Source organism: Eublepharis macularius, chromosome 4 (genome assembly GCF_028583425.1).
Source record: "Eublepharis macularius isolate TG4126 chromosome 4, MPM_Emac_v1.0, whole genome shotgun sequence".
In the NCBI taxonomy this organism is placed as follows: Eukaryota; Metazoa; Chordata; class Lepidosauria; order Squamata; family Eublepharidae; genus Eublepharis; species Eublepharis macularius.
The window spans coordinates 157507353-157534245 of record NC_072793.1 but is presented as its reverse complement, the minus strand read 5'-3'; the positions used below and the strand labels follow the sequence as shown (position 1 = coordinate 157534245).

Sequence of the window (26893 nt, the reverse complement as noted above, 5' to 3'; positions counted from 1 at the left end):
ACATCAAGCACCAATCCATATGCAAAAGAACCTCCTCAGGATACAGTGAAGCCTCCCGCCATTAGCATTCCACACCCTGGGAAACTCTTACAGGATGACTCAGCTCAACCCCACCCCTCCTGAGTAGATACAAATGACCTGCCAACATCTTTTCCACACTGTGACACTGAAAGATCTCTGTCTTTTGGTGCTACACCTCTGAAGATGCCAGCCACAGCTGCTGGCGAAACGTCAGGAACTACAATGCCAAGACCACGGCAATACAGCCCGGAAAACCCACAACAACCATCGTTCTCCGGCCGTGAAAGCCTTCGACAATACAAAGTCCTATTACATTGAAAAGCGAGTAACAACTTATCAGGCTAAAATACAAACAGGTAAATTCAATGCATCACATAACAAGCCTATAATTCAAATTTCTGGGTTTATAATTGCGTAATGGGGTAACTTTGAAACCAACCAGTCATTCTGAGATAAAAAGTCCAAAGAAGGATACCATTTTGCATAGAAATTTGTGGATCTGGAGGGGTTCTGCAGCAATTGAATTCTGTCTGCTATCTTTTCCATCATAAGTTGATCCCATACCATCTTATACCATGTGTCAAGATTGGGCGGGAAGTGTGATTTCCACCTAGCTGCTATCGCATTTTTGGCAGCAACCAAAAAAGTTCTGATTAAATCCTTCTTCTGTTGGGGAATTGCATAATCTTTCCAAAGATCTAAGAGAACAATTTCTGGGCGGAAGGGTATCACATGAGTTGTGATACGGGAGATTTCGTGAAAGATCGCCTGCCAGAAGCTTGCTATGAATTTACACTCCCACCAACAATGTATGAACGTACATTGCCCTCTGCATTTCTTCCAACAGAGGGGAGATCTGTTTGGATATATTTTGGCCAGTTTCTGGGGAGTGAGGTACCATCTATGGATAAGCTTGTAGGTCTGAAGTTTCACATTGATCACAGAGGACTTAATCAATGTAGAGGCCAAAACCTGCTCCCAATCCTCCTGTGAAATATTTATTCCACAGTCAAGTTGCCACTTGTTGAATAGGGTCTCATTTCGAGGTTTCTTGGTATTTATCAGTATGTGGTAGATTTTTGATAGCAGACCCTTACGAATAAATGATTGGGAGTCTAAAAGAGTTTCAAGTTCAGTTATCGGTTTGGCCATTATATTTTTTTATCTCCATTCAAGAGATAGCTTAATTGGAAATAGAAGAACCATGGGACTTCTCTTCCCGTTCTGTTGTTCAGTTCCGCCCTGTCTATTATACCACTCTTAGTTGCTATATCCAACAGTCTTATGTCTCTTAATTCATCCCAAGAATGTAGCACTGTTATATTATGCTGGTTAGGCATGCCTTTATGTGCTGTAATCACTGAGAACCTAGATATTGTTGGAAGGAGAGTATGCCTATGCCTGTCCCAGAGTTTTAAAAGTGCCTTAAGAAATGTATTATGATATATAGAGGGGGAGCGCAGAGTCTGTTTGGACCAAAATGTTTCCTGAAGTGTTTTGGGCAGGGAAAGATCTGCAAGATATCAATCCAATCAGAGTGTCCGTTATGATGTAGGATTTGAAGTATATCAGACAATCTGGCTGCATCATAATAGAGCCCTATGTCCGGGTATTTAAAGCTTCCTTCTGTCTTACGAGCACGCAGGGCTGTAAAGGCTATTCTGGGACTCTTATATTGCCATAAGAAGTGGTTCAATGTTGTTTGCCAGTTTTGTTGGGGATATCTATAGGAATAGTTCGAAATAGAAATATTAATTTTGGGAGGACAAATGAATTTATTAAATGGTATCTCTCATACCACGACAAGTTTTGTTTGTTCCATTTAAGCAAAAGGTGTTTAATTTCTTTCATTTTATGTGTATGATTTACTTGTAGTAGATGAGTTGGATTAGACGGAATATTTATACCCAAATAGTGAAGATGTGATTTAGCCCATTGGTAGTCACACTGCTGTTTTATAATGCCTGTTGTTGCGTCAGATAGATTTATAGACAGAATGGTGGATTTGCTTTGATTTACATTTAGACCAGATACTTGCCCAAATTGAGACAGCTCTTCATGGAGAAACCTAAGAGAGTCAATTGGACGTGTGATAAACAGAAGAATGTCATCAGCGAATAAACATAGTTTAAAGGTGGTTTTATTAATTTCTGTACCTTGGATTTTATTATTTTTCCTTATCGCCTCCACTAGAGGCTCTATAGCCAATGCGAAAAGAATAGGTGATAAGAGGCATCCCTGATGCGTACCTCGATGGAGAGAGAAAAAGTCAGATGATGTATCATTAAGTTTAATTTTCGCACGTGGGCACCCATATATTGCTGTAATTATTTGTAAGAAATTAGAACCAAAGATGTATTGTCGTATTGTCGAAGGCTTTCACGGCCGGAGAACGATGGTTGTTGGGGGTTTTCCGGGCTGTATTGCCGTGGTCTTGGCATTGTAGTTCCTGACGTTTCGCCAGCAGCTGTGGCTGGCATCTTCAGAGGTGTAGCACCAAAAGACAGAGATCTCTCAGTGTCACAGTGTGGAAAAGAACCAAAATTCATTTGGAAAAGAAGTGCTTGCAGGTATGAGATCTCTAGGGTATCGAAGGCTTTCTCTACACCCAATGAAAGAAACATGGTTTGAACATTATAATGCTTACTGAATGCCAAAATATTTAACTTTTTATAAATATTGTCTGATATGTCTCTATTGGAGATAAAGCCAATCTGATCCTTGTGTATATAATTTCCAATAAATGAGTTAAAGTGATGTGCCAATATTGAGGTGAAGATTTTATAATCAATGTTCAATAGAGAGATTGGTCTATAGGAACCTGGATTTGAGAGGTCTTTCCCTTCTTTGGGGATCATTGTTATTGTAGCCTCCGACCATGTTCTGGGGAGGGTACCCAACTTGCAGATGTTATTGCATGCCAGTAGTAAAGGTGGGGCTAATAGTAAAGCAAATTTCTTGTAAAATTCAGCCGAATAGCCATCAGGCCCTGAAGCCTTATTACTCTTCAATCTTTTAATAGAGTCTAGCAACTCTGTGGTAGTGATCGGATTGTCCATTATCTGACTATGCGTCTCTGTTAGTTTTTTAATATTCTTGTGATGTAACAGATAGTTTCTGATCATCCTGTTATCAGGTTTGGTTGATGTGTACAAATTTGAATAAAAGTTTTTGAACACTTTCAAACTATCAGGGGACCTAGTGAATACTTGTCCTTTAGCATCTTTTATGAGCTTAATGTGTCTGTTAAGTCTTTTCTCCTTAACTTTCCAGGATATACAGCACAATGTTCTAGGAGAATGGCTCCAGTATTTTTGTTTCAGATACAAGAGGTTTTTTTGGATTTGGTGGGTCTCAAGAGATTCCAAAGCTTTACGTTCATTTAATAGTTGTTTATAAATTTTTTGCTACCCCTTTCTTTATGCAAAAATTCCAATTGATGGATTTTATCTACTATGATCTGTTTCTGAAGCTGTTTCTTTCTGTTAAGGGAAGCAGATAGAGCTATCAACTGCCCCCTTAGTACCGCTTTAAGAGCATCCCTTATTATTTGGGGGGATGTCATGCCTGTCTGATTGTCTTTAAGGTATTGGGTGATATACTGTTCAATTTTTAAAACATTGTCCTCATTAAGAATTAAGTTTTTGTTAAACATCCAGTGTCTCTCTTTTACACATGTCCTTTCTAGAGATAATTTACAGTTCACCCACGCATGGTCAGAGTATTCTATGTTCCCTATACTTGACTGCATTCTGTCAGTCAAGTCAGATGACACCAGAATATAGTCAATTCTGGTGTAAATGTCATGACGGGGAGAATAATATGTGTAGTCCCTGGTTAGTTTGTTCATTTCCCTCCATATATCCACCAAGTGAAATTAGGTAAATAATGTGAGCAGTTTCATATCAGGGTTGAGAATTTTGGATTTTCTAAGCTTTTTAGATGCTTTATTATGATTAAATGAGGATTTGTCCAGATTATAGTTTGCTACATAATTAAAGTCTCCTCCCATGACCACCGGGCCCTCCTGAAAGCCCTCCAACTTCTGCAAAACTTCTACAGTGAAGTCTAATTGTTGTGTATTAGGTGCATAGACTGTAGCCAGTGTGAGCAAGTGCCCATTCAATTGGCCTTTTATAAACAAAAACCAGCCCCTGGGGTCCTTTAGAGTAGCCTTGTGTACAAACTGAACATTTTTGGCTAACAGGATTGCCACCCCTCGGGACTTTGAAGAGCCTTTTGCATGGAATTGCATTTGGACCCATGAGGCCTTAAGTTCCTCATCGTAATTTGCATGCAGGTGCGTTTCTTGGATCAGAGGTATATCTACATCAAGCTTTGCTAGATTGGACAGGACCCTCTTCCTTTTCACTAAATTGTTTAAACCCCTCACGTTCTGAGAAACAATGTGAAGGTCTGGTTGTGAAGGCATCATAGAAAAGAAAAACCCGGAATATCAGAGATGACTTTAGAGTTAAAGCTAAATATGTTTGATTAAGGATCACTTACATTTGGACCTTTAGGGAGCATACAGTATTTCCTAGTTCAATACTCCTTGGATTCACTAGGGTAACAAAGATGCCCTAAATAACAAGTAGAATTTTAACGTACAAGTGCAATAGGTTTCAGATAAGTAAATCAATATCTATTATTAACTAATTAATCATTTAGCAATTCATTACTTATTCAAATTAATCATACAATGAATTTATGATAGAGCATAAAAACAGAATCACATAACCTAAATTCATTAGAGATTACTGTGATGAAAAATCAATTTGTTGTGAGAACTTCCAATAGTCAATCAAACCCCCACTGCCCCCCTGAGATATAAAGACAATTAAACAGACTGTCTGTGAGCAAGACTTATAGTTGTGTTGCTCTGTTAAGATTTTGTTTCCCCCCCTAAGTATATAATAAGTTAATCAATTGATTAATAATTGATTATGAATGATTTCTTTAAAATACTTCAAGTAAGAGCAGAAGAATTCAATGAATTTACCTCAGGTACTAAATTACTAATATGTCACAACTACCTAACTTAAACTATGTACAACAAGCACTCAGCACTTTACTATTTATCCTTTTTCAGATCCAAAAAATATGTATAAATACACCTATGAAATATAACTTTTAGTAATAATTTACTCCAATAGATTAACAACAATTAATTGTGCTAAACAGTCCTCAGCAGCCCTGTGAAGAATTCCTGCGTCGAGGCTGCTGTAATAAAACAATAAAGAGGGCTAATAAGGGCTAATAAGGAAACAAACCTTCCAATCCCACCCCAACCACCCCTCCCTGCAAATAAACACAGTGGGATAAGGACGTTCTACAACAACATTCTGGCCATAGATTGTATACATCTGAAAGTCAGGTGCCTCGAACAGGTATTTTTCTGAGGAGACGTTGGTAGGCTTCGCTTTCGTTTCTGTGAGCTGGCTTCCGTTTCCATGGCAACCTCTATACCCAGTTCATGAAGGAAATGAAGACCTTCATCTGGAGTGGAGATTAACTATTGTTTGCCATTAGCCTTGACTCACAGCGCAGAATATCTGGACCAACTGTACTCTATCTGGGCATTTCTAAGCTCTTCAGTAAAGTGCCTAAGGTGTCGCCTCCGCTCCAAGATTTCCACCGGCAGGTCCGTGAAGACACTAACCCGCACTCTGTCGCAAGATAGATATTTTCGCACCCTTGCCGCCTCGAGCATTTTCTTTCTCGCCCTCCAGTCCGCAAAGACAGCCACAATATCTCGCCGTCCTTTTCTTTTGTCAGGGTTTCTAGGACCCACTCTGTATGCTTTGGTGATAAGAATCGAAGGGGTCTCTTTCAGCTGTAACTCTGCTGCCAACCAGCCCGCCAAAAAATTAGAAAGGTCCTTATCTGCAGACATATTCTCCTCTATCCCTCTGAATTTCAAATTAGAGCCCCTCATTTGGATCTCCATGTCTAAAATTTTATTTTGCATACGATCACTCTCTGATTTCAGGGAACGAACATCTTCCCTCAGAGCGGCATTTTGATTGAGAGCCTGATCTGACGTTGAAACAACAGAGTCCATAACTATCTTAAGGTCGTTTAGTTGTTGTGACAGTGGCTCCATCAAATGCGAAATTTTGTCAGAGAAGGTTACTTCTAGCTCCTGTAACAGGGTTTTAAGAGGTGGGTCATAAGCGATCGTTTGTGAATTTCGTGCCTCAACATTTGCCTCAGCGGCCACCATGTTAGCATTTGCTCCCTCTGCCTCCCCTTCTGCGCCTTCAGGCTGCGATGCCGGAAAATAACTCTAAATTTTTCATGGCTTTATTATTTTGTTTCTTGGGGGGGGGGCAGATTGTGCTTACCCTTCATGCTAGAATGTGTACAATGTATATCTGACCGATTATCGGGATTTTTGGGGCGAGATTGGAATGGAGCTTCAGCTTCGAGCGTCCATTCCTCTTGGTGCCGACGCCCACCCCCCCACATCACTTTCAATAGATAATAGAGCCAGGCTTGACAAACGCTCCTAGATACATTGCTGACCTGAGATAGGTTTTTATAAGCTTCATTTTGCTAAAACTTCTCTCACAGGATGCTGATGTTGTTGGTAGAGTGGCATACATTCTTAACGCTATACACAAATTAGGAAATGCATCCTGTAAATCATTTGTGTAAATCACAGATAATAAATGTAGGCAGCTCATTTGTTCTGAATTTTTGGAAAAATTATGAGTTTGATCTCTGAATGTTTCAAGTTCACATTTAAATTCATAAGTATTTAAGTCCTCTGAATATTTTTTTGCCAAATGTTCTGCAGCCACCATTGAGCTACTCGTTTTCATCAACTTTTCACCACCACGAAAAGAAAAATCTGTGTTTAGTCTTTTGGTGTTTTCAAGTCTTGTATGCAATTCTGTTCGTATTCTGTCAAAAACCATGTTAATCTCGTGCTTGAATTGCTCTTCTGTTGAAAATGTGCAGGCCTTATCGCTTGTAACTGGGAGATTTTGGGGGGAATTTAAATGTATGCAATACTTAACTTACTTTCCTGTCAAGTCACTCATTGATTTTACAACTTAAAATGTATTAGCATATAGAAGTGTACTATGTGGAATCTCTTTTGGCTGGAGATCAGATCTAATTCTGGGAGATCTCCAGCCTGGAAGCTGGCAATCATACACATAAGGCTGGATGCTAAGGACAGTTCTTACTAGAGGTGTAAAATGTCCGCACATTTTGGCACCATAGGAAAAAGGTCCTTTCTTTTTTTTCCTACAGAAAAATCAACTGGGAAATTTTGGGGGAAATTGATACGTATGCAATACTTAACTTACTTTCCTGTCAAACCACGTCTTATTTTATTGATTTAACAACTTAGCATATAGAAGTGTGCTTTGTGGAATAATGAAATTTAAAAGTATAAAGTATTCTAGTATCCCATGCCCCTACCTTCCTGCCTTGGTTTGATCATCTCCCTCAGTGCTGATCTCGGAGCAAATACAGCCCCTGCTGCTGGGACAATGGAGGAACCCTCCCCCTCCCCCTCCATGCACACGTGCATTCTGCGCTGTCCCACCTTTTGGCGCGGCGGCACTTCAAGCTCTTCTCATCCCAGGCAGCAGTGTGCAGACGCAGACGGGGAGGAGGGGGAGGGAAGCAAATGAGCCAGGCAGGAGCACCTATTTGCTGGGAAGAGAGGCAAATGCAGATCCTCCTCCTTGCCGGTGTGTGGAGCTGCCCTTTCTTTGATGGTGCAAATAGAGGTGCCTGCCAGCTGCCAGCTGCCGGGGCCTGGGGTGTGTGGCAGTGGAGCCCTCCCCCTCCCCCTCAATACACATATGCCTTCTGCTGGCTATCCCACCGTTTGGCGTGCTTTGCTCTTGAGAGCTGAGGCAGAAAAAAAACAAGTGGGAGAGCTGGGCACAAGCGGCTATTTGCTGGGGAGGCGAACTCTGTTCCCCTTCTTTGTCGCCCCCTCTTTGATGGCGCCCGGGGCAGGCAAACCCCCTGCCCCCACCCCCCAAGATCTGGGCTTGATTTATTTCACAAACATTTTAATTGTACCTTTTTCACTTATGTATTTTTTGAAAAAATTATTTATTTCTTATAAAAATTAAATGATAGGCTTATAGTTGTGGGTGGACCCCCTTTGTCTCCTAGCAACCGATATTTTTAGACCCAGTCTGCCACTGATTTTGGTGTTGTTCAGTGATAAGAAGGGAGAACAGTTGACAGACGTCACCCCACAGCTTAAATACACTTGCAGTGTCCATGTTATTAAGAAATCTGGGAGGAGCCAAGAAGTAAGCAAGTGTAACATCCATTTGGGCAAAAGGGCAGGGAGAGATTTGATGTTGATCCTAGATATTTGGACCCTTCTCTTCTGCCCAATGCTAGTCAGTCTCCATTGCATCCTCCAATCCTTGCATTCCTTCACCACAATTTTCCATTGTGTCCATTGGTTCTTCTTCATTGGTCTTGCTCTGGGGCAAAAGTACTGCCTCAGTCTCCATGTTTTGGGAGACCCTGATTGACAGAGATATATTCTTCTTCAGTTGGACATCAACAGAGATGAGTTGACCTAAAAATCCAGACACAAAGAGTCACTGTGAGAACTTGTGTAAAGGTGTCAAGAACTTGGCAGCACCTGAGTATATCTGTCATGTAAGGTATGCTGTTATATGGAATCCTTACTCTGGGATTGTCGCCTCAAGAAATTTTCCTTTCTCTGCTTCTGTTAATCTAGAAGAAGCCCAATTCAGAAGAAGCAATCCAGAAGAAGCCCAATTTTTGCATTTCTCAAACCAACCACAGAAAGTCCAGTGAGAGTCTGGTAAAAACAATCTTTCCATATCAGCCTATAATTGGCTATATGAGCACAGATATTTCTATGCTGCAGAAAAAAAACAATAATAACAAGAGCTAGCATGGTGTAATGGACTAAGAACTGGGAGATTCAGGTTCAAATCTGCCCTGGGCCAGTCACACAGTCTTAGCCAGACCTACCTCACAGGTGTATTGTGAATATAAAATGTAAGCCACTTAGTATCTCCACTGGGGAGAAAAGTGGGTTATAAATGAAATAGATAAATTATTCCAAAGCCACCACACTTTTGCCAGTCTTTTTGTTCTTACCAGCTGAGGATACTTGAATCCGAAGACTGGAGCCATGAACGGACAAGGCAGATCTTCCTAAACACCTGAAAAATGCCCCAGGTTTGCAAAAAAACCCCTGGAAATCTAAATAAACAGAAGCGGCCACCGGATGACTTGATAAGACATGCATGAATCACCAAGGTCTGGCTTCTTCCTGTTGTTTAACCACAAGACATGCATGAATCACCCAGGTCTGGCCTCCTGCTGCTGTTCAACAGCAGCCTACCCCCCAAAACAATGCAGAGTAGAGAAGTGTTTCAGGGTAGGATCTGGGAGACCCATGTTTGAACCACCACTCTGCTGTGTCTTTGATCCCGTCACATATGCTCAGCCTAACTTACCTCTCAGGGTTACTGTGAATATAATATGGAGGTAAGGAGAATGATGTAAGCTGCAATGGATCCCCATTATGGAGAAAGGCAGTATATAAATTAATAAATATAGATGAAGATGAGGGGAGCAGATAAAAGGTAAGTTGTTTAATGGACTTGAAGAAGAGAATGATGGAAGGGAAAGTGAGCTTATAGAGGCTGCTAGGAAGAGGGATAGAGGAAACAATGTGGGGAAGGGGGTATAGGGAAAAGTGAAGTACCCTTTCAAGTCCTTACAGTGGAAGATAGATAACAAGTTGTGTAGTAAACAAAGGAAGATGCATTATTTGGACAGCAACACTTGCCTTGATTTATAAATATTCATCAAGCATCCAATCCACCTTGAGTAATAAATTCCAATTTCCAGAGTTGGGTAAACTGTATTTACTTTGTTCTTGTTCTATTTCAGAGCTGTTAATATCTGTATGGAGTTTCAGAGCTGTTCAGACGACAACATTGCCTAGGGATTACAGCTGAAATCCTCCAGTTTTTATTAACAGTTCTGAAATAGAACAAGAACAAAGTAAATACAGTTTGTCTTGTCGAAGGCTTTCATGGCCGGAGAACGATGGTTGTTGTGGGTTTTCCGGGCTGTATTGCCGTGGTCTTGGCATTGTAGTTCCTGACGTTTCGCCAGCAGCTGTGACTGGCATCTTCAGAGGTGTAGCACCAAAAGACAGAGATCTCTCAGTGTCACAGTGTGGAAAAGATGTAGATCATTGGTATCTACTCAGGAGGGGTGGGGTTGAGCAATCCGAAGAGCAATCAAACCCAGGATGAATCAAACAACCAAGGAAAAACAGTCTCCTACAGGAAAAGTGTTTTTGCCATATATCAAAGGAATTACTGATCAGATGGGAAAGCTTATGAAAAAGCATAACCTTCAAGCAGTATTCAGACCCACCCGAAAAATACAACAGATGCTACGATCAGCAAAAGAAAGTAGAGACCCCCTCACCTCTGCAGGAGTATACCGTATACCCTGCAGCTGTGGACAAGTTTACATCGGGACCACAAAGCGTAGCATCCAGACAAGAATAAAAGAACATGAAAGACACTGCAGACTTGGACAACCGGAAAAATCAGCAGTGGCTGAACATAGCCTAACTCAAACAGGGCACAGTATCTTATTCCAGAACACCAAAATACTGGACAACACTTCCAACTACTTTGTCAGACTGCACAGGGAAGCCATTGAAATTCACAAGCATAAGCAAAACTTCAACAGGAAAGAAGAAACCTTAAGAATGAACAGAGCATGGTTTCCAGTTCTGAAAAACACCAGGCTAACAAAACATTCTATCCCCGACAATAGCCCTGCAGAGAAGATTAGCACATCAAGTACCAATCCATATGCAAAAGAACCTCCTCTGGATACAGTGAAGCCTCCCGCCATTAGCATTCCACACCCTGGGAAACTCTTACAGGATGACTCAGCTCAACCCCACCCCTCCTGAGTAGATACAAATGACCTACATCTTTTCCACACTGTGACACTGAGAGATCTCTGTCTTTTGGTGCTACACCTCTGAAGATGCCAGCCACAGCTGCTGGCGAAACGTCAGGAACTACAATGCCAAGACCACGGCAATACAGCCTGGAAAACCCACAACAACCTAAATACAGTTTACCCAACTCTGGAATTGGAATTTTGTTACTCAAAGTGGATTGAATGGATTGGATGCTTGATGAATATTTATGAATATTTATTATTATTTATGAATTTTATTGGATATAGATTGGTAGGATTTTAGATATTTATTGGAGAATAATTATCACACCTGAGTACTTGCACTTTTGTATGAGTTAAAAATATAAAAATTTACAAAATATATTAAATATACAAAAATTTATATAGTGATAACCTTCAAGGTTTGTATTTTGTTTGAGATTGTTCTACACTTGGAGGACACCTCTTGTTTAGCTATTTTGATATAAATCAAAAGCAAAATTAATAATCCTGTCCGTTTTCCTTTACTGTCTCTTTCCTTTTTTTTTTTTGAAAAATTTTTATTGGGTTAGTATCAATTATTTTCACATTACAATCAATTTTCCCATTTCCCAATTTCTAACCCCCTCCCTTTCCCCCCTTTTGTTGACTTCCAACAGTTTTCCAACCCTTTGTCCCTTTTCCCTTACTCCTTTTATATTCCTCTATCTAACATATATATATTCTCCCATTATTCTAAGCAATACTTCTTTAACTATTTTTAAAACTCTGTACCCTTACTATGAGTCCCTTTTTCCATATTGGATAAACAATTTATCCCATTTTTCATAATTTCCATTTCAAATATTTCTATAGATCGTAAACCATATAAACCATACATTCATATAATTCAACCAATCTAACTTATGTTCTATATGTTACTCATTCTATCTTCTTTCTGTTTTAGTTATATTTAATTACATTGGTATTTCTATTCCCCTTCAGTATATAGCTATCGTCATATGATATCAATCAATTTGACTCATATATATCTTCCAATAAACATATTCAGATTGGTACATTATACAAATTTTACCAGAAAGAAAATATTGTTAGTTAATCAATCCTTATAGTTAATCCTTATGGTTAATTATTTTCTATCAATATTCTATTTGTTATTCTATATATATCAATCTAATAACATAGCTGCTTAGAAATTCACATTTACCTCCTCTCCCCCCCGGTAAAGTCACCCCCCTCTGCATTTTATTGTATTTCAATAGTTCTCAAACTGCCACAGTTCTCCTCCCACCTCCCATTTCTTCACCAGATATTGTTTCAGCTTCTCCCAGTCCTGGGTCAAGGTTTCTCAGTTTTCTTGTCATTTTGTCCATTTCTGCCATATACAGCAATTTGTAGATCCAGTCTTCAATAGTTGGCACTTCTTGTACTTTCCATTTTTGCGCATACAAAAGTCTGGCTGCTGCTGTCATATAAAATAACAATGTCCTGTGTTGAGCTGGAATGCCCTCCATTCCCAAGTTTAGTAGCAGGAGTTCTGGGTTCTTATTAATTTGAAATTGTAAAATCTCATTTATTACTCTTATTTCCCCCCAGTACTGCCTGGCTACCTTACATGTCCACCACATATGATAGAGGGATCCCTCATGTTTTTTGCATTTCCAGCACTTGTTAGAAATGTTCAAATTCCCTAGCGCAATCTTCTTTGGTGTCATGTACCAACGGTAAATCATTTTGTAAATGTTTTCTTTGATACTGGTGCACGTCATAATCTTCATTGTAGTCTTCCACAAGTATTCCCATGCCTCCATTGTTATTTCTTTGTTGAAATTTATGGCCCACTTCACCATTTGTACTTTAACTATTTCATCCTCAGTATACCATTTCAACAGTACTTGGTATACCTTAGATATTCCCTTCTTATCATCTTTTAAAAGCGTCTGCTCTAGTTCCGAATTCTCTGTTCGTATACCTCCCTTTACAGAGTCCGAATTGTATAGATCTCTGATCTGTCTATACTGAAACCAGTCGTAATTAGGTGATAGCTCCTCCTGAGTCTTTATTTTCAGTTTAGATGATTCTATTCGGGTTATCTCCTTATAGGTTAAACATTGTTGCTCAGTATCGACAGCTCTCGGATCTATCACCTCATATGGAACTACCCACAAAGGGATTCCTTCTTGTAGATAGACTCTGTATTTCTTCCAAATTGCATATAAACTTCTCCGTATATAATGGTGCAGGAACATCGAGTTCGCCTTTACTTTGTCATGCCATAGGTATGCATGCCATCCAAAAAAATTTTTATATCCCTCTAGGGCTAGTAATTTCTTATTTTTCAATGTCATCCAGTCTTTCAGCCACACTAGGCAGATTGCATCATGATAAAGTCTTAGATTGGGCAGTTGCATTCCGCCTCTTTCTTTTGCATCTTGTAAAACTTTCATTTTCACTCGAGGCTTCTTGCCTGCCCAAACAAAATCTGATATTTTCCTCTGCCATTTTTCAAACTGCTTGGAGTCCCTGATGATTGGTATTGTCTGTAGCAAAAACATTACTTTTGGTAACACATTCATCTTAACTGCTGCAATCCTTCCCAACCATGACAAATTCAGTCTATTCCATTTAATCAGATCACGCTCTATCTGAGTCCATAATTTTTCGTAGTTATTTTTAAATAAATCTATATTCTTTGCAGTCAGTTCAATTCCCAAATATTTCACCTTACTTGTTACTTCCGAATCCGTTATTTCCATTAGCAATTGTTGTTTTTGCTTAGTCATGTTTTTGCATAATATCTTTGACTTCTTTTTGTTAATACTGTCTCTTTCCTAATTAACAATAATTAGTGTTCTCTGCATATTAGCAAGAAGTCAAGTATTTCGTTGTGATATTTGGGTTGAATCAGGGTCATATAGATGGAATCTTTGGGGGCCAAAGGTGCGTCTTAGCAGCGCTGGTGAGCAGCGGGAAACGCAATCCAACCAGAATAGTTTGGCAGCAAAGCAGAGACAGTGAGGACCAACTCCAGCCTCCTCTAACTCCAGCCCGATGCTAAAGTTTGGTTGAAATTTTTATATTTCTTATTCACATTCTCGCTTCCTTCGTTTTGCTTTGAAAACATTTAATATTTTATATAGAGGGTGAATCTTGTTCGCCCATCCTCTGCCCCGCTTTTCCACCCGCCCTCCCCTCTTAAGCAGCTCAAGCCCAGTGCCCGCCCCTCCCGCGAAGTGTCTCCCCAGGGCAAAGGAGGGGGGTGGGGCCAGGCTGTTAGAGCAAGTGTAAAACAACGCTGCGGAAGAAACACTGAGCTGATTAGAGAGGCAAAAGCTTTATTTGAGGAAGTTACATACTTGAGGGAAAGAGGGAGAGAGAGATCCTAGCTATCTGACTACATCTTGCAGAGAGAGAGAAGAAGTGTGGCAGGAGAGAGAAGAAGCAGGATATTGCCCTGTTTAGCCCAATAGGAGACAAGACAAGGAAATGACCCCCAGGAAACAAGAGAGGTGCTTCTCTCACTGTCCTAACTAAGGGCCAAGCTACACATGACGAATGACACTTGAACGGCAAGTGGATTGAGTGGAGGGCAAGTGAACAGGGAGAAATACACTTGCCATTCAAGTGTCATTTGTCACTTGTAGTTTGGCCCTAAGTGATCCTTGCTGCCCCCTGCATGGTAGGCTCTTCTTCCTTCATGCTGCTACAGTATACCAGACATTGCTATTTCCAACACAGGCCACGGAGGCGAGTGGCTTCTGCAGATAACAATCCTATAGGTTTGGGGGGGGGGAGCGTTAACCTCGCTCCATTTTAATTTTTTTTCCAGATTTTCCTGCAACTTGGGGGAAGAGGGAAGTGTCTCCCCCAAGTTTGTTTTAAAAACTTCCTTCTGTCAATGCAGTCCTGACCGGCGGGTTCAAGTAACCACAAACTGAGCGCAGTTGAGAAGTGGGGACCAGCAACCAAATGTTGGGGCTGTCCTTTGCCTACTAGACGAAGAGGGGAGAGGAATCCAAGCTCAGCCTTTCCCCCCCATTCTTGGGACTCCGACTGTAGCCCAAAGACAGCCGCAGGGAGGCTACCAGTTTCTTAACAGTCTTGGGCTGTTCAAGGGAACCTGCCGGAGAAGGCCCTGCAGCTCCGGTCTCTCCGAGCCTTTCCGGGCCTCAGCGGGGGCCAGCAGCGCACCCCACAGCCCCCAGGATGGCTGGAGAGGCGACGCTTGCTCTGCCCCCTTTCAGCCATCCCTTTGGCTCTGACAGCTTGCACGGTGGGGCTGCCTCAGCAAGCCCGCGCTTTCCCGAAATGAGGGACCGAAGTGGTACCCGAGGGGACTCATGGCCCGCCCTGGGGTCCGCTGAGCTGCCAGGAGAAGCGCCGCGCCTTGCCCTGCCACTGCCCCCCCCCCCCACACACACACTGCTGCATATCACCGTCCCCCTCCCTCCCTCTTTCCCCTGGCGGCTCCAGCGCTTCTCCCCTCCTGCGTCTGCCCTGCGCCCTTTCGCAACTCTCCCGCTGATCCTTACCGGTGTCTCCGTAGCAGAGAAGGGAGCTTCATCTGCATTTTTCCGATTTCCCTCCTGTTGCGGTTAGGGAAAGCCCACAGAATAAGGAGAGAGTTACGGTAAAACCCAGGAAAAAAGCAAAAGCCGTGACCAACTAACTAAGGCAGAATGAAAATCAGTTCCAAAAGAATACTGCAAAAGTTACTTTATATGAAAGTTAATGGAATATGAAACAAACTCTAAGTGGTCAAAAGCTGGCACAATTTGCTAACAAGTGCCCTGTGGGAGTGAGTTACAGCTACAATATGCAAATCCAATGCTTGCACACCCCACAGAGTCACCTTGAGTAACCACAGAGTATATGGACGAAAATTTATAGTAGCTATACAAGCTTACATATCAAAATTCATATACAGCATTTTATATGGCAAAAACCAAGTGACTGGAGTGGAGGATGCCCCGTTGGTATCACATTTCATGGAGAAAAACATACGGATCATGGTTTTCTTTATTCGGTGCTGCATGTCAGCAAATTTAAGGATGCTGCTTTTGCACGTAGAGACTTGAGAAGAAAGGAAGTGTGGTGGATTCATAGACTCCGGACTTTGGAACCAGATGGACTCAACATTGCCTGTGATTTGACAGCTTTTCTGTGAGGACTGTTACCAGGACTCTGTCTCTTTAAAGAATTTTGGAATGACCTGCATTTAAGTAATTGGTTTCTGTTTGACTGTGCCTTCGCCATTGAGCAAGCTGCCAGTGCGTATGAATCGTGGCTGTGGCTTTCCTTGCGGTTGTAAGTATTCTTTAGTGTGATTTATGCTTAATGTGCCTTATTGTTATATTATATAGTTAAATGTGTATTATTTATTACAGCTGTAACTACCAGGAAGAAGGGGATGCCTGAAACGGGATTCCTTGCTAGCTAACCCGTTGAGGTTACACCTAATTGTACTTTCAAATATATTTATTGGTCAGACACTTGGTTTTTTGCCATGTATAATGCTGTATATGAATTTTGATATGTTAGCTTGTACAGCTACTGAAAATTTGCGGTTACATTGAAATACTTATATTTATTGGTCAGTCACTTGGTTTTTGCCATATAAAATGCTGTATATGAATTCTGATATGTAAGCTTGTATAGCTACTGTAAATTTTCATCCATATACTCTGTGGTTACTCAAGGTGACTCTGTGGGGTGTTGAATTTGCATATTGTAGCTGTAACTCACTCTCACAGGACACTTGTTAGCAAATTGTGCCAGCTTTTGACCACTTAAAGTTTTTCATATTCCATTAACTTTCTTATAAAGTAACTTTTGCAGTATTCTTTTGGAACTGATTTTCATTCTGCCTTAGTTAGTTGGTCACGGCTTTTGGCTTTTTTCGGCGGTTAGGTAAAGGGCAGGTGGGAGAGGCAGCGCTGAGCTCTAGAGGAGTTTGGGCTGTTAGGAGCCCAGAGGATCCTTCCCCGCCTGCCTGCACTTTGGCCGAGGGGCTTCTGCCACAGCCGCCTTGTCCCCCCCCCCATTCCTGATCCTCCTTCTCCCCGACCGGCGAGGTGGGATTCCACTTTTCTCTTCCGCCCTCCTGTAGCCTTCAGACGACACCGTGTCTGAAGAAGGGAGCTGTGACTCTCAAAAGCTCACACCCTGAAATTCTTGGGAGTCGAGTCTCTAATCAAGATTCCCATGGTATAAGCTTTCCAGAGTCGTTATTTGAATCCTGCACACCAACAAGTCTACCAGCCTGAAAGATAGCACTCCCCCCCCCTTCCCTTTTCACGCTATTAACCACTGTCTGGCGTTTTCAGGGTAACATGCCTAAGCCCCTAAGTAGAATTAGAAAACTTGGGGCATCTTCCTGATTCCGTGGTCCTGGGAAATGTTCTATCCCGCCCCCAACTGCTGCTTGCTCCCACCTGTGGTCTGCAGAGACTTCAGAACCTCCGGAGCCCCGGCAGGGCGTCCCCAGCACCCCGTTTCCTATCCCAGCAACTGCCCGCAAGGCGCCTGGTCTACCATCTAATATTTCTTCCTTACCAGTAGAAAAGAGCAAGGGTCCAGTAGCACCTATAAGGCTAACAAAATTTGTGGTAGGGGATGAGCTTTCGTAGAGGATGCTGTTCGTCTTAAAGGTGCTACTAGACTCTTGCTCTTCTCTACTGTTAGCGACAGACTAACAGGGCTACCCACCTTGTTCTTCCTTACCAGTTTTTGTGGAGGGGGGTGGACACGGGGTCTTGGATGCCCACTTGGCTGGACCGTGGAAAGAGCCGCAGAGCGCAAAAGACAAAGAAATGATTTGAGCCTTAAAAGTTGCTGAGTGCTACTAGGTCCAAAAGAGGATGTGATAATATCATGGTGCTCCCCCCCCCCCCCAGCATTCTTGCAACAGTCCTGGCCGAACAGCAGCGAGGTGTTGTGGAGCTAATCTCTGTCAGGATGACCATTTTCATTTTTGGCACCAGAAATCCCACCATCACCCTGAAGCAGAGGGTCATTTTCGAGAATGATGTATTGTCGAAGGCTTTCACGGCCGGAGAACGATGGCTGTTGTGGGATTTCCGGACCACGGCGATACAGCCCGGAAAACCCACAACAGCCATTTTCGAGAATATTTTCCGGTGAGTTAGACCTGCCCCAGAAGGAGTAACAAAGGGATGGAAAGACCCCTCGTTTCATTGTTATAGATTAGAGGAGGGAGGGGGAGAAACAAGACCCTTTCTCTTGCTCAGTAATTCACATCCCACTCCCCGCCCTATGAATTTCCGAAGCGAAACGAGAAGACTTCCGTGATCGAATTCTGAACTCTCCAGCTCCGCAGTTCCTTCGCTGCTCCCCTTAGAGGTTGCTTTGGCTTACCTCATTTTTCAGAATTCCTTGGCACAAAACGTGTAGCAGGCCGTCAGTTGTTTTCCAGCCAATATTCAAAGCAAATGACAGACAAAAAGTTGCAACGTTAAAGGAAATAAAACATATCACATCCCAAGAGATCATAGGTGATCTTCCGTGGTTCGGTATTTTGCTGTTCCACTAGGACGACAAAACGGCATGTTGTTCGAGCAAATGAACACAGACCCTGAGCTCCTGGCCCATCTGCAGAGCCAGCTGGTTCTGCTGTGCACACACTACATATTGGAAGGGGGGGGCAGGAGTCCCTAGTGCCACGGTTCCCACCTGAACATGCCCCTGCAGTATTTTGACACCAGTTGCCACCAAGGATGACAGTCCCAGCTGGGAACTCGTGTTAAAAATTAGCTTGGACAGACAGGAAGGAGGTCGGGGAGGAATCATAGAATCATAGAGTTGGAAGGGGCCATACAGACCATCTAGTCCAACCCCCTGCCCAGTGTAGGATCAGCCTAAAGCATCTCTGACAAGTACTCATCCAGCCTCTTCTTGAAAACTGCCAATGAAGGGGAGCTCAACACCTCCCTAGGCAGAGAGGGAGTGCCAGAGGAGGTGCTGGAGGAGCTTTATGTCTCTTTGTGTGTCCTGCTGCCCTCTTTCTTTTCCACCGATGACGCGTGAGTATAGGGAAGGACGCTGGAATCCTCTTTCCTAACACCTTGTCCAAGCAATTGCATTGATTATTTATTCTTTTCTTTATGTCATTTATAGTCTGCCTTTCTCACTGAGAGCCAAGCTACAAGTGACGCCTGACACAGGTTGGATACTTGTCAGCTTCCCTCAAGTTTTGATGGGAAATGTAGGCATCCTGGTCTTGCAGCTGTAATGGAGAGCCAAGCTGTAAAACCAGGATGCCCACATTTCCCATCAAAACTTGAGGGAAGCTGACAAGTGGCCAACCTGTGTAAGGCGTCACTTGTAGCTTGGCTCTGAGACCCAGTCTCAGTGTACAGTCAATATCAAGGACATTTCCATAAACAATGCCATAAGGTAAAGAGATACAAGTTCACAAAGACATAGCATTAGCAGGAATCCAATCTTCTCCTATAACGTAATTGAGTTAGCGATTTCCGATTACTCACATTGATTCCACTGAGAAGCGGATGTGCCTCCTAGTGGATGTCACTCCCCTCCTTCCGTGGCTGGATCCCGGCTGCTGTTCCTCTCAGAAGCCCATCAGGGCACTTGGCTCCACCTCCCCTAGCCCTCCCCCCCAGCAGCACCTGGGCAGACGCCAACTAAACCAGCAGCTGTGGGTGCAGGAGCAGGGCGCCTGGTGTGTTCTGCCCCCCAAGCCTCCAGCCCTGGAGCCTGGAGAGGGGCGGGCAGCCTGCAGCCCTTCGCGGACGCGTAGCTGTGAAGGGCAGGGAGACCGGCCGCCCACCTGCCAAGCCTCCTCCCCCTGCCCTTGCCCTCCTCCCCCCAACCCAGATTGGGACACTTGGGAGGGGGCCCGGCCGGGCCACCCTGCCCTCCTCCCTCTTTCTCATATCGAGGTGTTGGGGAGGGGGCAATACCCAGCCCCGCCAGCCTGCCCTCCTTCCCCGCTCCAGATCGGGGCACTGGGGAGGGGGCAATGCTTGGCTCCACTGCCCTGCCTTCCTCCTAACCCAGATCGGAGTGCTGGGCAGTGCCCAGCCAGACCACCCTGCCCTCCTACCCCCTGCCTCATATCCTGGTGTTGGGGAGCGGGCAATGGCCTGCCCAGCCCCCCTGCTCTTTCTAGAGCCCGTTGTATTTTTTGCCACCACGGGCTTTGTTGCTAGTTCTCCATATTCTGTGATGTAATGGGGGGTGGAGGGAATCTCATCTTCACAGAGGCATAGAGCAGACCGTATGAAGTTCTTAGTGCATATAAATGGTCTTTTGTCAAATAGCTGAGGTGGAGGTGACCCTCAGGAAGGAAACAGTTGTCTTTGAATGTGCTGCTGAGAGGCTGACTGATAAGACTGCGGTTTAGTTGCTGCTGGAGTTGTCTGTCCAGTACACATAGATCCACTTGTTAGGCATCAGAGGGAATTCTCTGGAATTCTCAGGAACAGAATAGTTGTATGTGGGGTAATCCAATGAATCTTCAACAAAGATGGGGAGTAGTGGAATGAAGGGACAAAATACAAGAAGTTTACTTGGTCGTATAGGAGGTCCCCCTTTGTGCACATATCAGTTAAGGTCTTCCCCCCAAAGTCCTTCTGTCACAGACTCCAGATCTGCATGGAAACAGATTAGAGAACATGCCTCCTTCGTGGTGGCTCCTGTACTTTCAAATGGACTGCCAGAACTAGTACAAGATTATCAGAGTAAAAGTAATATTAATAAGTTTAACTAAACTCACTACTGTCATTCTAAAATCTTTCATATTGGAAGAGTTTTATTATTTATTATTTCTATAATGCCAATTCTAACTTTGTATGATGAATAATATGTATTATTTTTGAATCTCTGTGGTTTTATGATTCATTGTTCATTTTAACCTTTGCACTGCAAGAAGATGGGGCATAACATTTTTATTGAACAGAGCAGCCTAGCTTCTCACTTCCACTATTTTCTGTCAGAGGCTCTGACTTTAGTTAGAGGCTTCTTAGAAGCCATCCATCACTGTTCTCCCCTCACAAAAGAAGTCAAGGCAGTGTAATTGCTAGAAAGTCAGAATGAGAAGACTAAGGTTCAACCCCAACTCAACCATGAAGCTCATGAGCTGGCCTTTTTTCGGCCTAGTTTATAAATCTCTCATTCAGAATTCCTTTGGGGGGGAAAGGTAAAGGTAGTCCCCTGTGCAAACACTGAGTCATTACTGACCCATGGGGTTCGTCACATCATGACGGTTTTCTTGGCAGGCTTTTTACGGGGTGGTTTGCCATTGCCAGATACTAGAAATAATCCACAAGTGATATTGCGAGAACATTTTTATTTTATTCATTTATACTCTAACTTTATCCTCAATGGAAACTTAAAGCACCTTACATTGTTCTCCCCCCTCCGTTTTATCCTAGCAACAACCCTGTAAGGTAGGTTAGCCTGTGAGTATGTGACTGGGAAGTTTTTGTGGCAGAATAGAGATTCAAACCTGGGTCTCCCAGTTCTTAGTCCAAAACTCTAACCACTACTCCACCCTGCCTCATAAATATTCCAGGCCAGTTTAGACCATTTGAGGGGTGGGTGGATTTTGGGGGGTGCTGTTTGCAGAGGATATTCGCAATTAGCAGCAGAAGCAGAATTCAAGGGAGGTGGGAACCCATCACTATTTATTGGACTTTAGCAAAATATGTCCTAGGCCTTGCGCTGAAGCTCCTCCAACCCCCATGAACACCAGCTGCCACCACTGCTGGGTTCTCTTCAGATCAGCAGCCCTGATGGCCACATTGGCTGCATTAAGCAATCAGGGAGGAGTGGGAGGCAAAAACTAGGCTGGAAAGGGCCCTGGCCCACTGACATGGTGGGAGAATGAAGATAAGTAGGATTTTGCAGGGCTGGGGCCACTCCTTTGTGGCAGCGGTGGTTCTTTCTCCACTGGTGCTTCTGAAGCAGTAGCTGCTTGTGCCAACTGCTTCCATGGCTTGGGCTACCCACTTCACAGGTCTACAAAGCCGGAGAGGAGAGAAAGTGAGAGCCTGGACATTCTTCTAGAATGCTTTCAGCCCTTCTGACACTGGCGGGGGGGGGGGGAGTGTCTGAAAACTTTCTAGCAATTGTCAAAGCTTGGGCCTTGCCTCTGATGGTTCAGGTTCTGCCTCCATACTAATTCGAAGAGGATTCTTCTACCTGGGGTTTCATTGGCATTCCTTTGCACTTCCTTAGCCTTGCATCAAAAGCAAATAATTCCAAGGCCAAAATGCCTTTGAATGGCTGTCAGATTCTATTTGTTGCAACGCATTCGGTTCTGACATCTTTCTTCAAAAGAAAAAAAAGACATTTGCCCTTTCTTTTATCTTCCCACATTTTTGATTTCTAGAAACACTTGACGGGCACTAGGAAAAGTGTTGGTGGGCACAATGGTGTTGCAGGCCCTGGGCCTAAAGCATCCCTGACAAGTACTCATCCAGCCAGTGAGGGGGAGCCCACCACATCCCTAGGCAGTCGATTCCACCTCTGTACTACTCTTAAGGCGAAGAAGTTTTTCCTAATGTCCAGCCAGTACTTTCCCTCTTGTAGTTTAAATTCATTGTTTCAATTCCTGTCCTCTGTTGCCACCAGGAACAGCTCCCTTCCCTCTCTTAAATAACAGCCTTTTAAATAGCAAGATTGGGGTCAGTAGCACCTTAGAGATCAACTAGATTTCCAAGGTGTGAGCTTTCCAGAGTCACAGCTCCCTTCCTCAGACAGATGGATTGGGAAAAGACAGGAGTCTTTCAAATCTAGCTAGCTTCTTGACATTCTAATTTGTGATACCCTTCCCACCCTCCGCCTGGATTTGGCCAACATACAGTGTGGATCAGTCCATTGCGTGAGTAATGTCCGGGGATGAGTTCCTGGCATCTTTCTTTTCATCTGGCGAGTAACGGTTAAAACATCTGGAACTCTGTTTTGTGTGTATTGGACCTAGATAAGGATCAAGGAGGTGCTAGAGGGCCACCTGCCTCTATTATTTTCCTACATTCGTGGGAATTTGCACCCATCCCACCAAGAGGGATGCTGTAGGTAGCATCTCTAACTCTCAAGTTAGCTTAGTCAGCATTTAGTTCTGCTTTAGGTCGTGATATGCTTTCCCCTATGTATCCTGCGCTCTCGTTTGTAGACTTGTGCTGGAGTGAATAAAAATCACTCTCTTTTTCAAGAAAGCAGAAGGGGGCAAGATTCTGCTTGAGTATTAGCTCACAGTCTCTCTCTCACACACGCTTGCTCCTGGCTGGGTGGGAGTACGCGGGAAGTAATGGAGTCGACGGCCTCAGGGTGCATCGACAAAAAAGCACCTGTACCCGAACTGAGCGTGGAGCAGAAGCCTGAAACACAAAAGCAAAGGATAGCGGAGGAGGGGGGACTGCCTCCTTCCACAAGCGCACGCAACACACTGACGCCACCAAAGCACACCAGCAGCCCCCACGCTGCAGCTCCTCTGGGGCATTGGCGGAGCCCGCCTCCGTCTGCAATCGCTGCGCCTGGCCCTCGGTCTCCGAGAGAGGCTCTCCCGGCTGGGTGGCGGTTGATTCGAGCTGCTGGGGATCCAGGATCTGCCGCCGCCGTCCAGCCCCTGAGACTGGCTGGAAACATCCCACTAACATTTGAGCTCATTTTGGTAAACATTCGAGAAGGACGGAAAGAAAAAGTGCCTCTGCACTGATTTGCAAGAAAACATGCGCCGTCCCTAACTCTTGTTGCTACTGCCTATCTGCTGCTTCTATCTGCTCCCATTCTTCCTCCATGTCCTCCTTCAGGTTTACCAGGCTGCTGAGCGGAGATACTCCGGGGAAGGGGCATCTTGCGCGCCCGTCCTCCGCCGCTCTAGCAGCTCCCGCTTCCAGGCACCATTGCCAGGCTTCCCCCCATCTCTCTGCTGGGCGGGCGGTGGCGGCAAGTGGCCCCTGCCCTCTCTCTCCTACCTGCCCCAGGTGCCTCTGAAATCTCCCACCCAGGGCAAAATGCCGGGTGGGGCCAGGCGAGGAAGACGCAGTTCCTCGGTGGGGGTGATGGGGAACGCCCTCAAAATCATAGCTGATAGCAACCCCTGGTGGGGTTTTCATGGCAAGAGACTAACGGGTGGTTTGCCATTGCCTGCCTCTGCAGCCCTGGCCTTCGTTGGAGGTCTCCCATCCAAGTCCCAAGGCTGACTCTTCTTAGCTTCTGACATCTGACGAGATCAGGCTCACTTGAGCTATCCAGGTTAAGACGTATATTAAATATAACAAACTAAAGAGGGTTTTAAAATAGACTAAAAATTGTGCATTAGCAGGATTCTTAATTTTTAGCGAATTAATGTGATGCGAGTTGGGTGGTTAAGGGGTTTCTCTTATCATTTTCTCCCATCCAGATGAGCTAGAACAGAATTTTCACCTACAAATAAGATTCCGCTCCATTTTAATGGAGGGTGGCATTGTGAGTTTCTTTCTCTTATGGTTTTAGTGTGGTACCCACCGCACTGGGAAACGAGGATATTGAAAATGTATGTTCTTATTTGGTAGCTTTGTCATTTGTTAATTCCGGTGTTTAAAAATTAAATTGCAAATGCCAGTAAGTCGTATCATTGTGAGCTTGATTTTATGCAGACTTGTTTAAACGGATCAATGGATTCATTTTAAAAGCAGGTATTTAGGACATCAAACACTGGCTGATTCCAAATTAGGGTGCCCCCACCCCCACCGCTGTTCCTTTTGCCGATGCGATTGTTGTTCAATTCCAATTTAAAACCGAGATTTCTCACGACACAAGACAATTTGTTTTTCTTTTAAAAATATTTTTATTTAAATGTTATAATAGAACTGTACAATAAATGATCTAAAAATGCTTTAACATGATAAACAGATAACTATTAAATAAACATGCCTATTATACAGCTAATTGTTGACTAATCTGTTTTTTTTGTTAGGTGTTTCCGGTTTCATAGCATGAACTGTGCATTTCCTATCTTTCTTTAGTAACTCTCCACCTGTTTCGTGCGTGACAACCCTCCTCAAGAATAGCAGTGCTAGTAAGAATGAAACACTCCACTTCTTCCACTCCACATGCAGAAGATGGGATTGTACGATATGTGCGCTGCACCAAGGCTGTTTTAACAAACTGTACTTTATTTTTATGCTACCAGTGTTTTATTTTTTATGCATCTAAATTGTTGTGATCCGCTCTGAGCCGGCTAGCAGGACTATACATTTAGTAAATAAATAAAATAAGTTCTTACTTTCCCATGTTAACTGGCGGGCCCTGCTGTTGGATTCATAGTCAAGCCAGTGCTATTCAGGCGTTGCATTATTTCAGTGTCCCCAGGGGAGATGTTTCAGTTGCCTTCTCCCTATCATTGCTGGGTTAATATTCATTGCTGTCTTAAATATTTATTTTGGACAAGACAATGGGGCAGCCCCCCCCCCTTTCCTTGGCTCAGGAATTAATTCCATCCTTACATTTTTGCCCTGACCGAAGGAATGATAATACACACCCCTCCATGGTGCTGAGAGCCACCATGGGCCCCTGAACAAAAACCCCATCTACCCCATCTCTCTCACTGGTAAGACCCTGATCCAAAACATAATAAAAGAAATCACTTGGCTTTCTGTTACTGCGAACATAATAATAATTGCTCATTAGGTAAGTAACATCAATGGGAAAAGGACAGTGTTATTAAATAATAGATTTTACTTATGCTTTACACAGTGCAAACTGCAATGGGATACAATGCCAAACAAACATATCAACAAAAAAACTGAAGTAAGCAGAATCAGGAAGAACCCTGAGCCAAGGGACCTAGGAAAAACACTGATCGGCTCCATTAATTAAATGTGAGACACAATTTATCTGGGAATAAGCCCTGTTGAATTACGTGAGATACCATTCTCTCTCAAGAAGTACTAAACTGCATAAAAGCTTCACAAATATTTAAACTAACCTGAAACTAAAAAAGCAAACGTACAACAGCCAAAATATGCTGGAGGGAGGAGGGGGAAGGGTTGAGAAGATGTGAAAAATCCATTTTGTCATTGAGGGAGGGGAACCAGGTGAGCCAAATGGGTGCTCTTCCTGCACCTGGACTAATTTAGAAAGTGGTCCTAGTCCCCACATGCTGAAATTCAACTCCACTTGCTCCTTTGATTTGATTTATTGGATTTATATCCCACCCTCCCCACAAGCAGGCTCATGGCGGGCTACAACGTCAGAAACATCAATGATACATAAATACTTAAAACACACAAAAATACTATAAAATACAATATAAACAATAAAATATAAGTTCACAAAGGATCTCCAAGACACGACTTCCAGAAACAGACAATTGTTCACCCCATGTTCACGAATGACTGTCGGGCAGACAGGGCAATCTGATCAAAACAGCAGAGGTGGAGCAGACCAGACAAGAGGCATTCATCCCCTCCCACCTACCCTGCTGCCGCCTCCTTAAAGGGGAAAAAGAAAAGAAGGAAAGCAGAGAGAAGGTACAGGTCCTTAGTAGATAAAACAGTACAGAACTGACAAGAAGTTTTCAAAGTAATCCTAAACTAATCTCCTTAGAAATAAGTCTTATTTATTTCAATGGGGCTTATCCCCAGTTTTCTGTTAACATATAATATTAATTAATTAAAAAGTAAAGTTGCATTTTAGTGGGATTTAAACATGGTTTTACTCATACACATTTTTTCTCAAATCTGTGGTAATTTCTACAAGTTCAGAAATCAATGTATGAATCGAAAGAAACAAGTTTTAGTCATATAAGCAGAAACTATAACACATCTGTTATTATTTTTATGCTGTTTTTTATGCTGGCCTGGCACTAGATTACTTTTTAGGTTTGCCGTAACAAACTAACTTGGCTACACTTCTAGAATTGTCACATTTCCATTTCTCCCAA

The 26893-nt window shown here is 43.3% G+C and overlaps 1 long non-coding RNA gene across 1 annotated transcript in view; it reads left to right on the top strand.

Moving 5' to 3' along the window:
- The window catches only part of LOC129329268 (uncharacterized), a 68703-nt gene extending 43513 nt beyond the window's left edge, over nucleotides 1-25190 (top strand). Inside the window, exon 3 of the long non-coding RNA XR_008596942.1 lies at nucleotides 24926-25190. This is a non-coding gene — a long non-coding RNA (uncharacterized LOC129329268). The remainder of the gene's footprint in view (nucleotides 1-24925) is intronic.
- Nucleotides 25191-26893: the final 1703 nt, after the last annotated feature.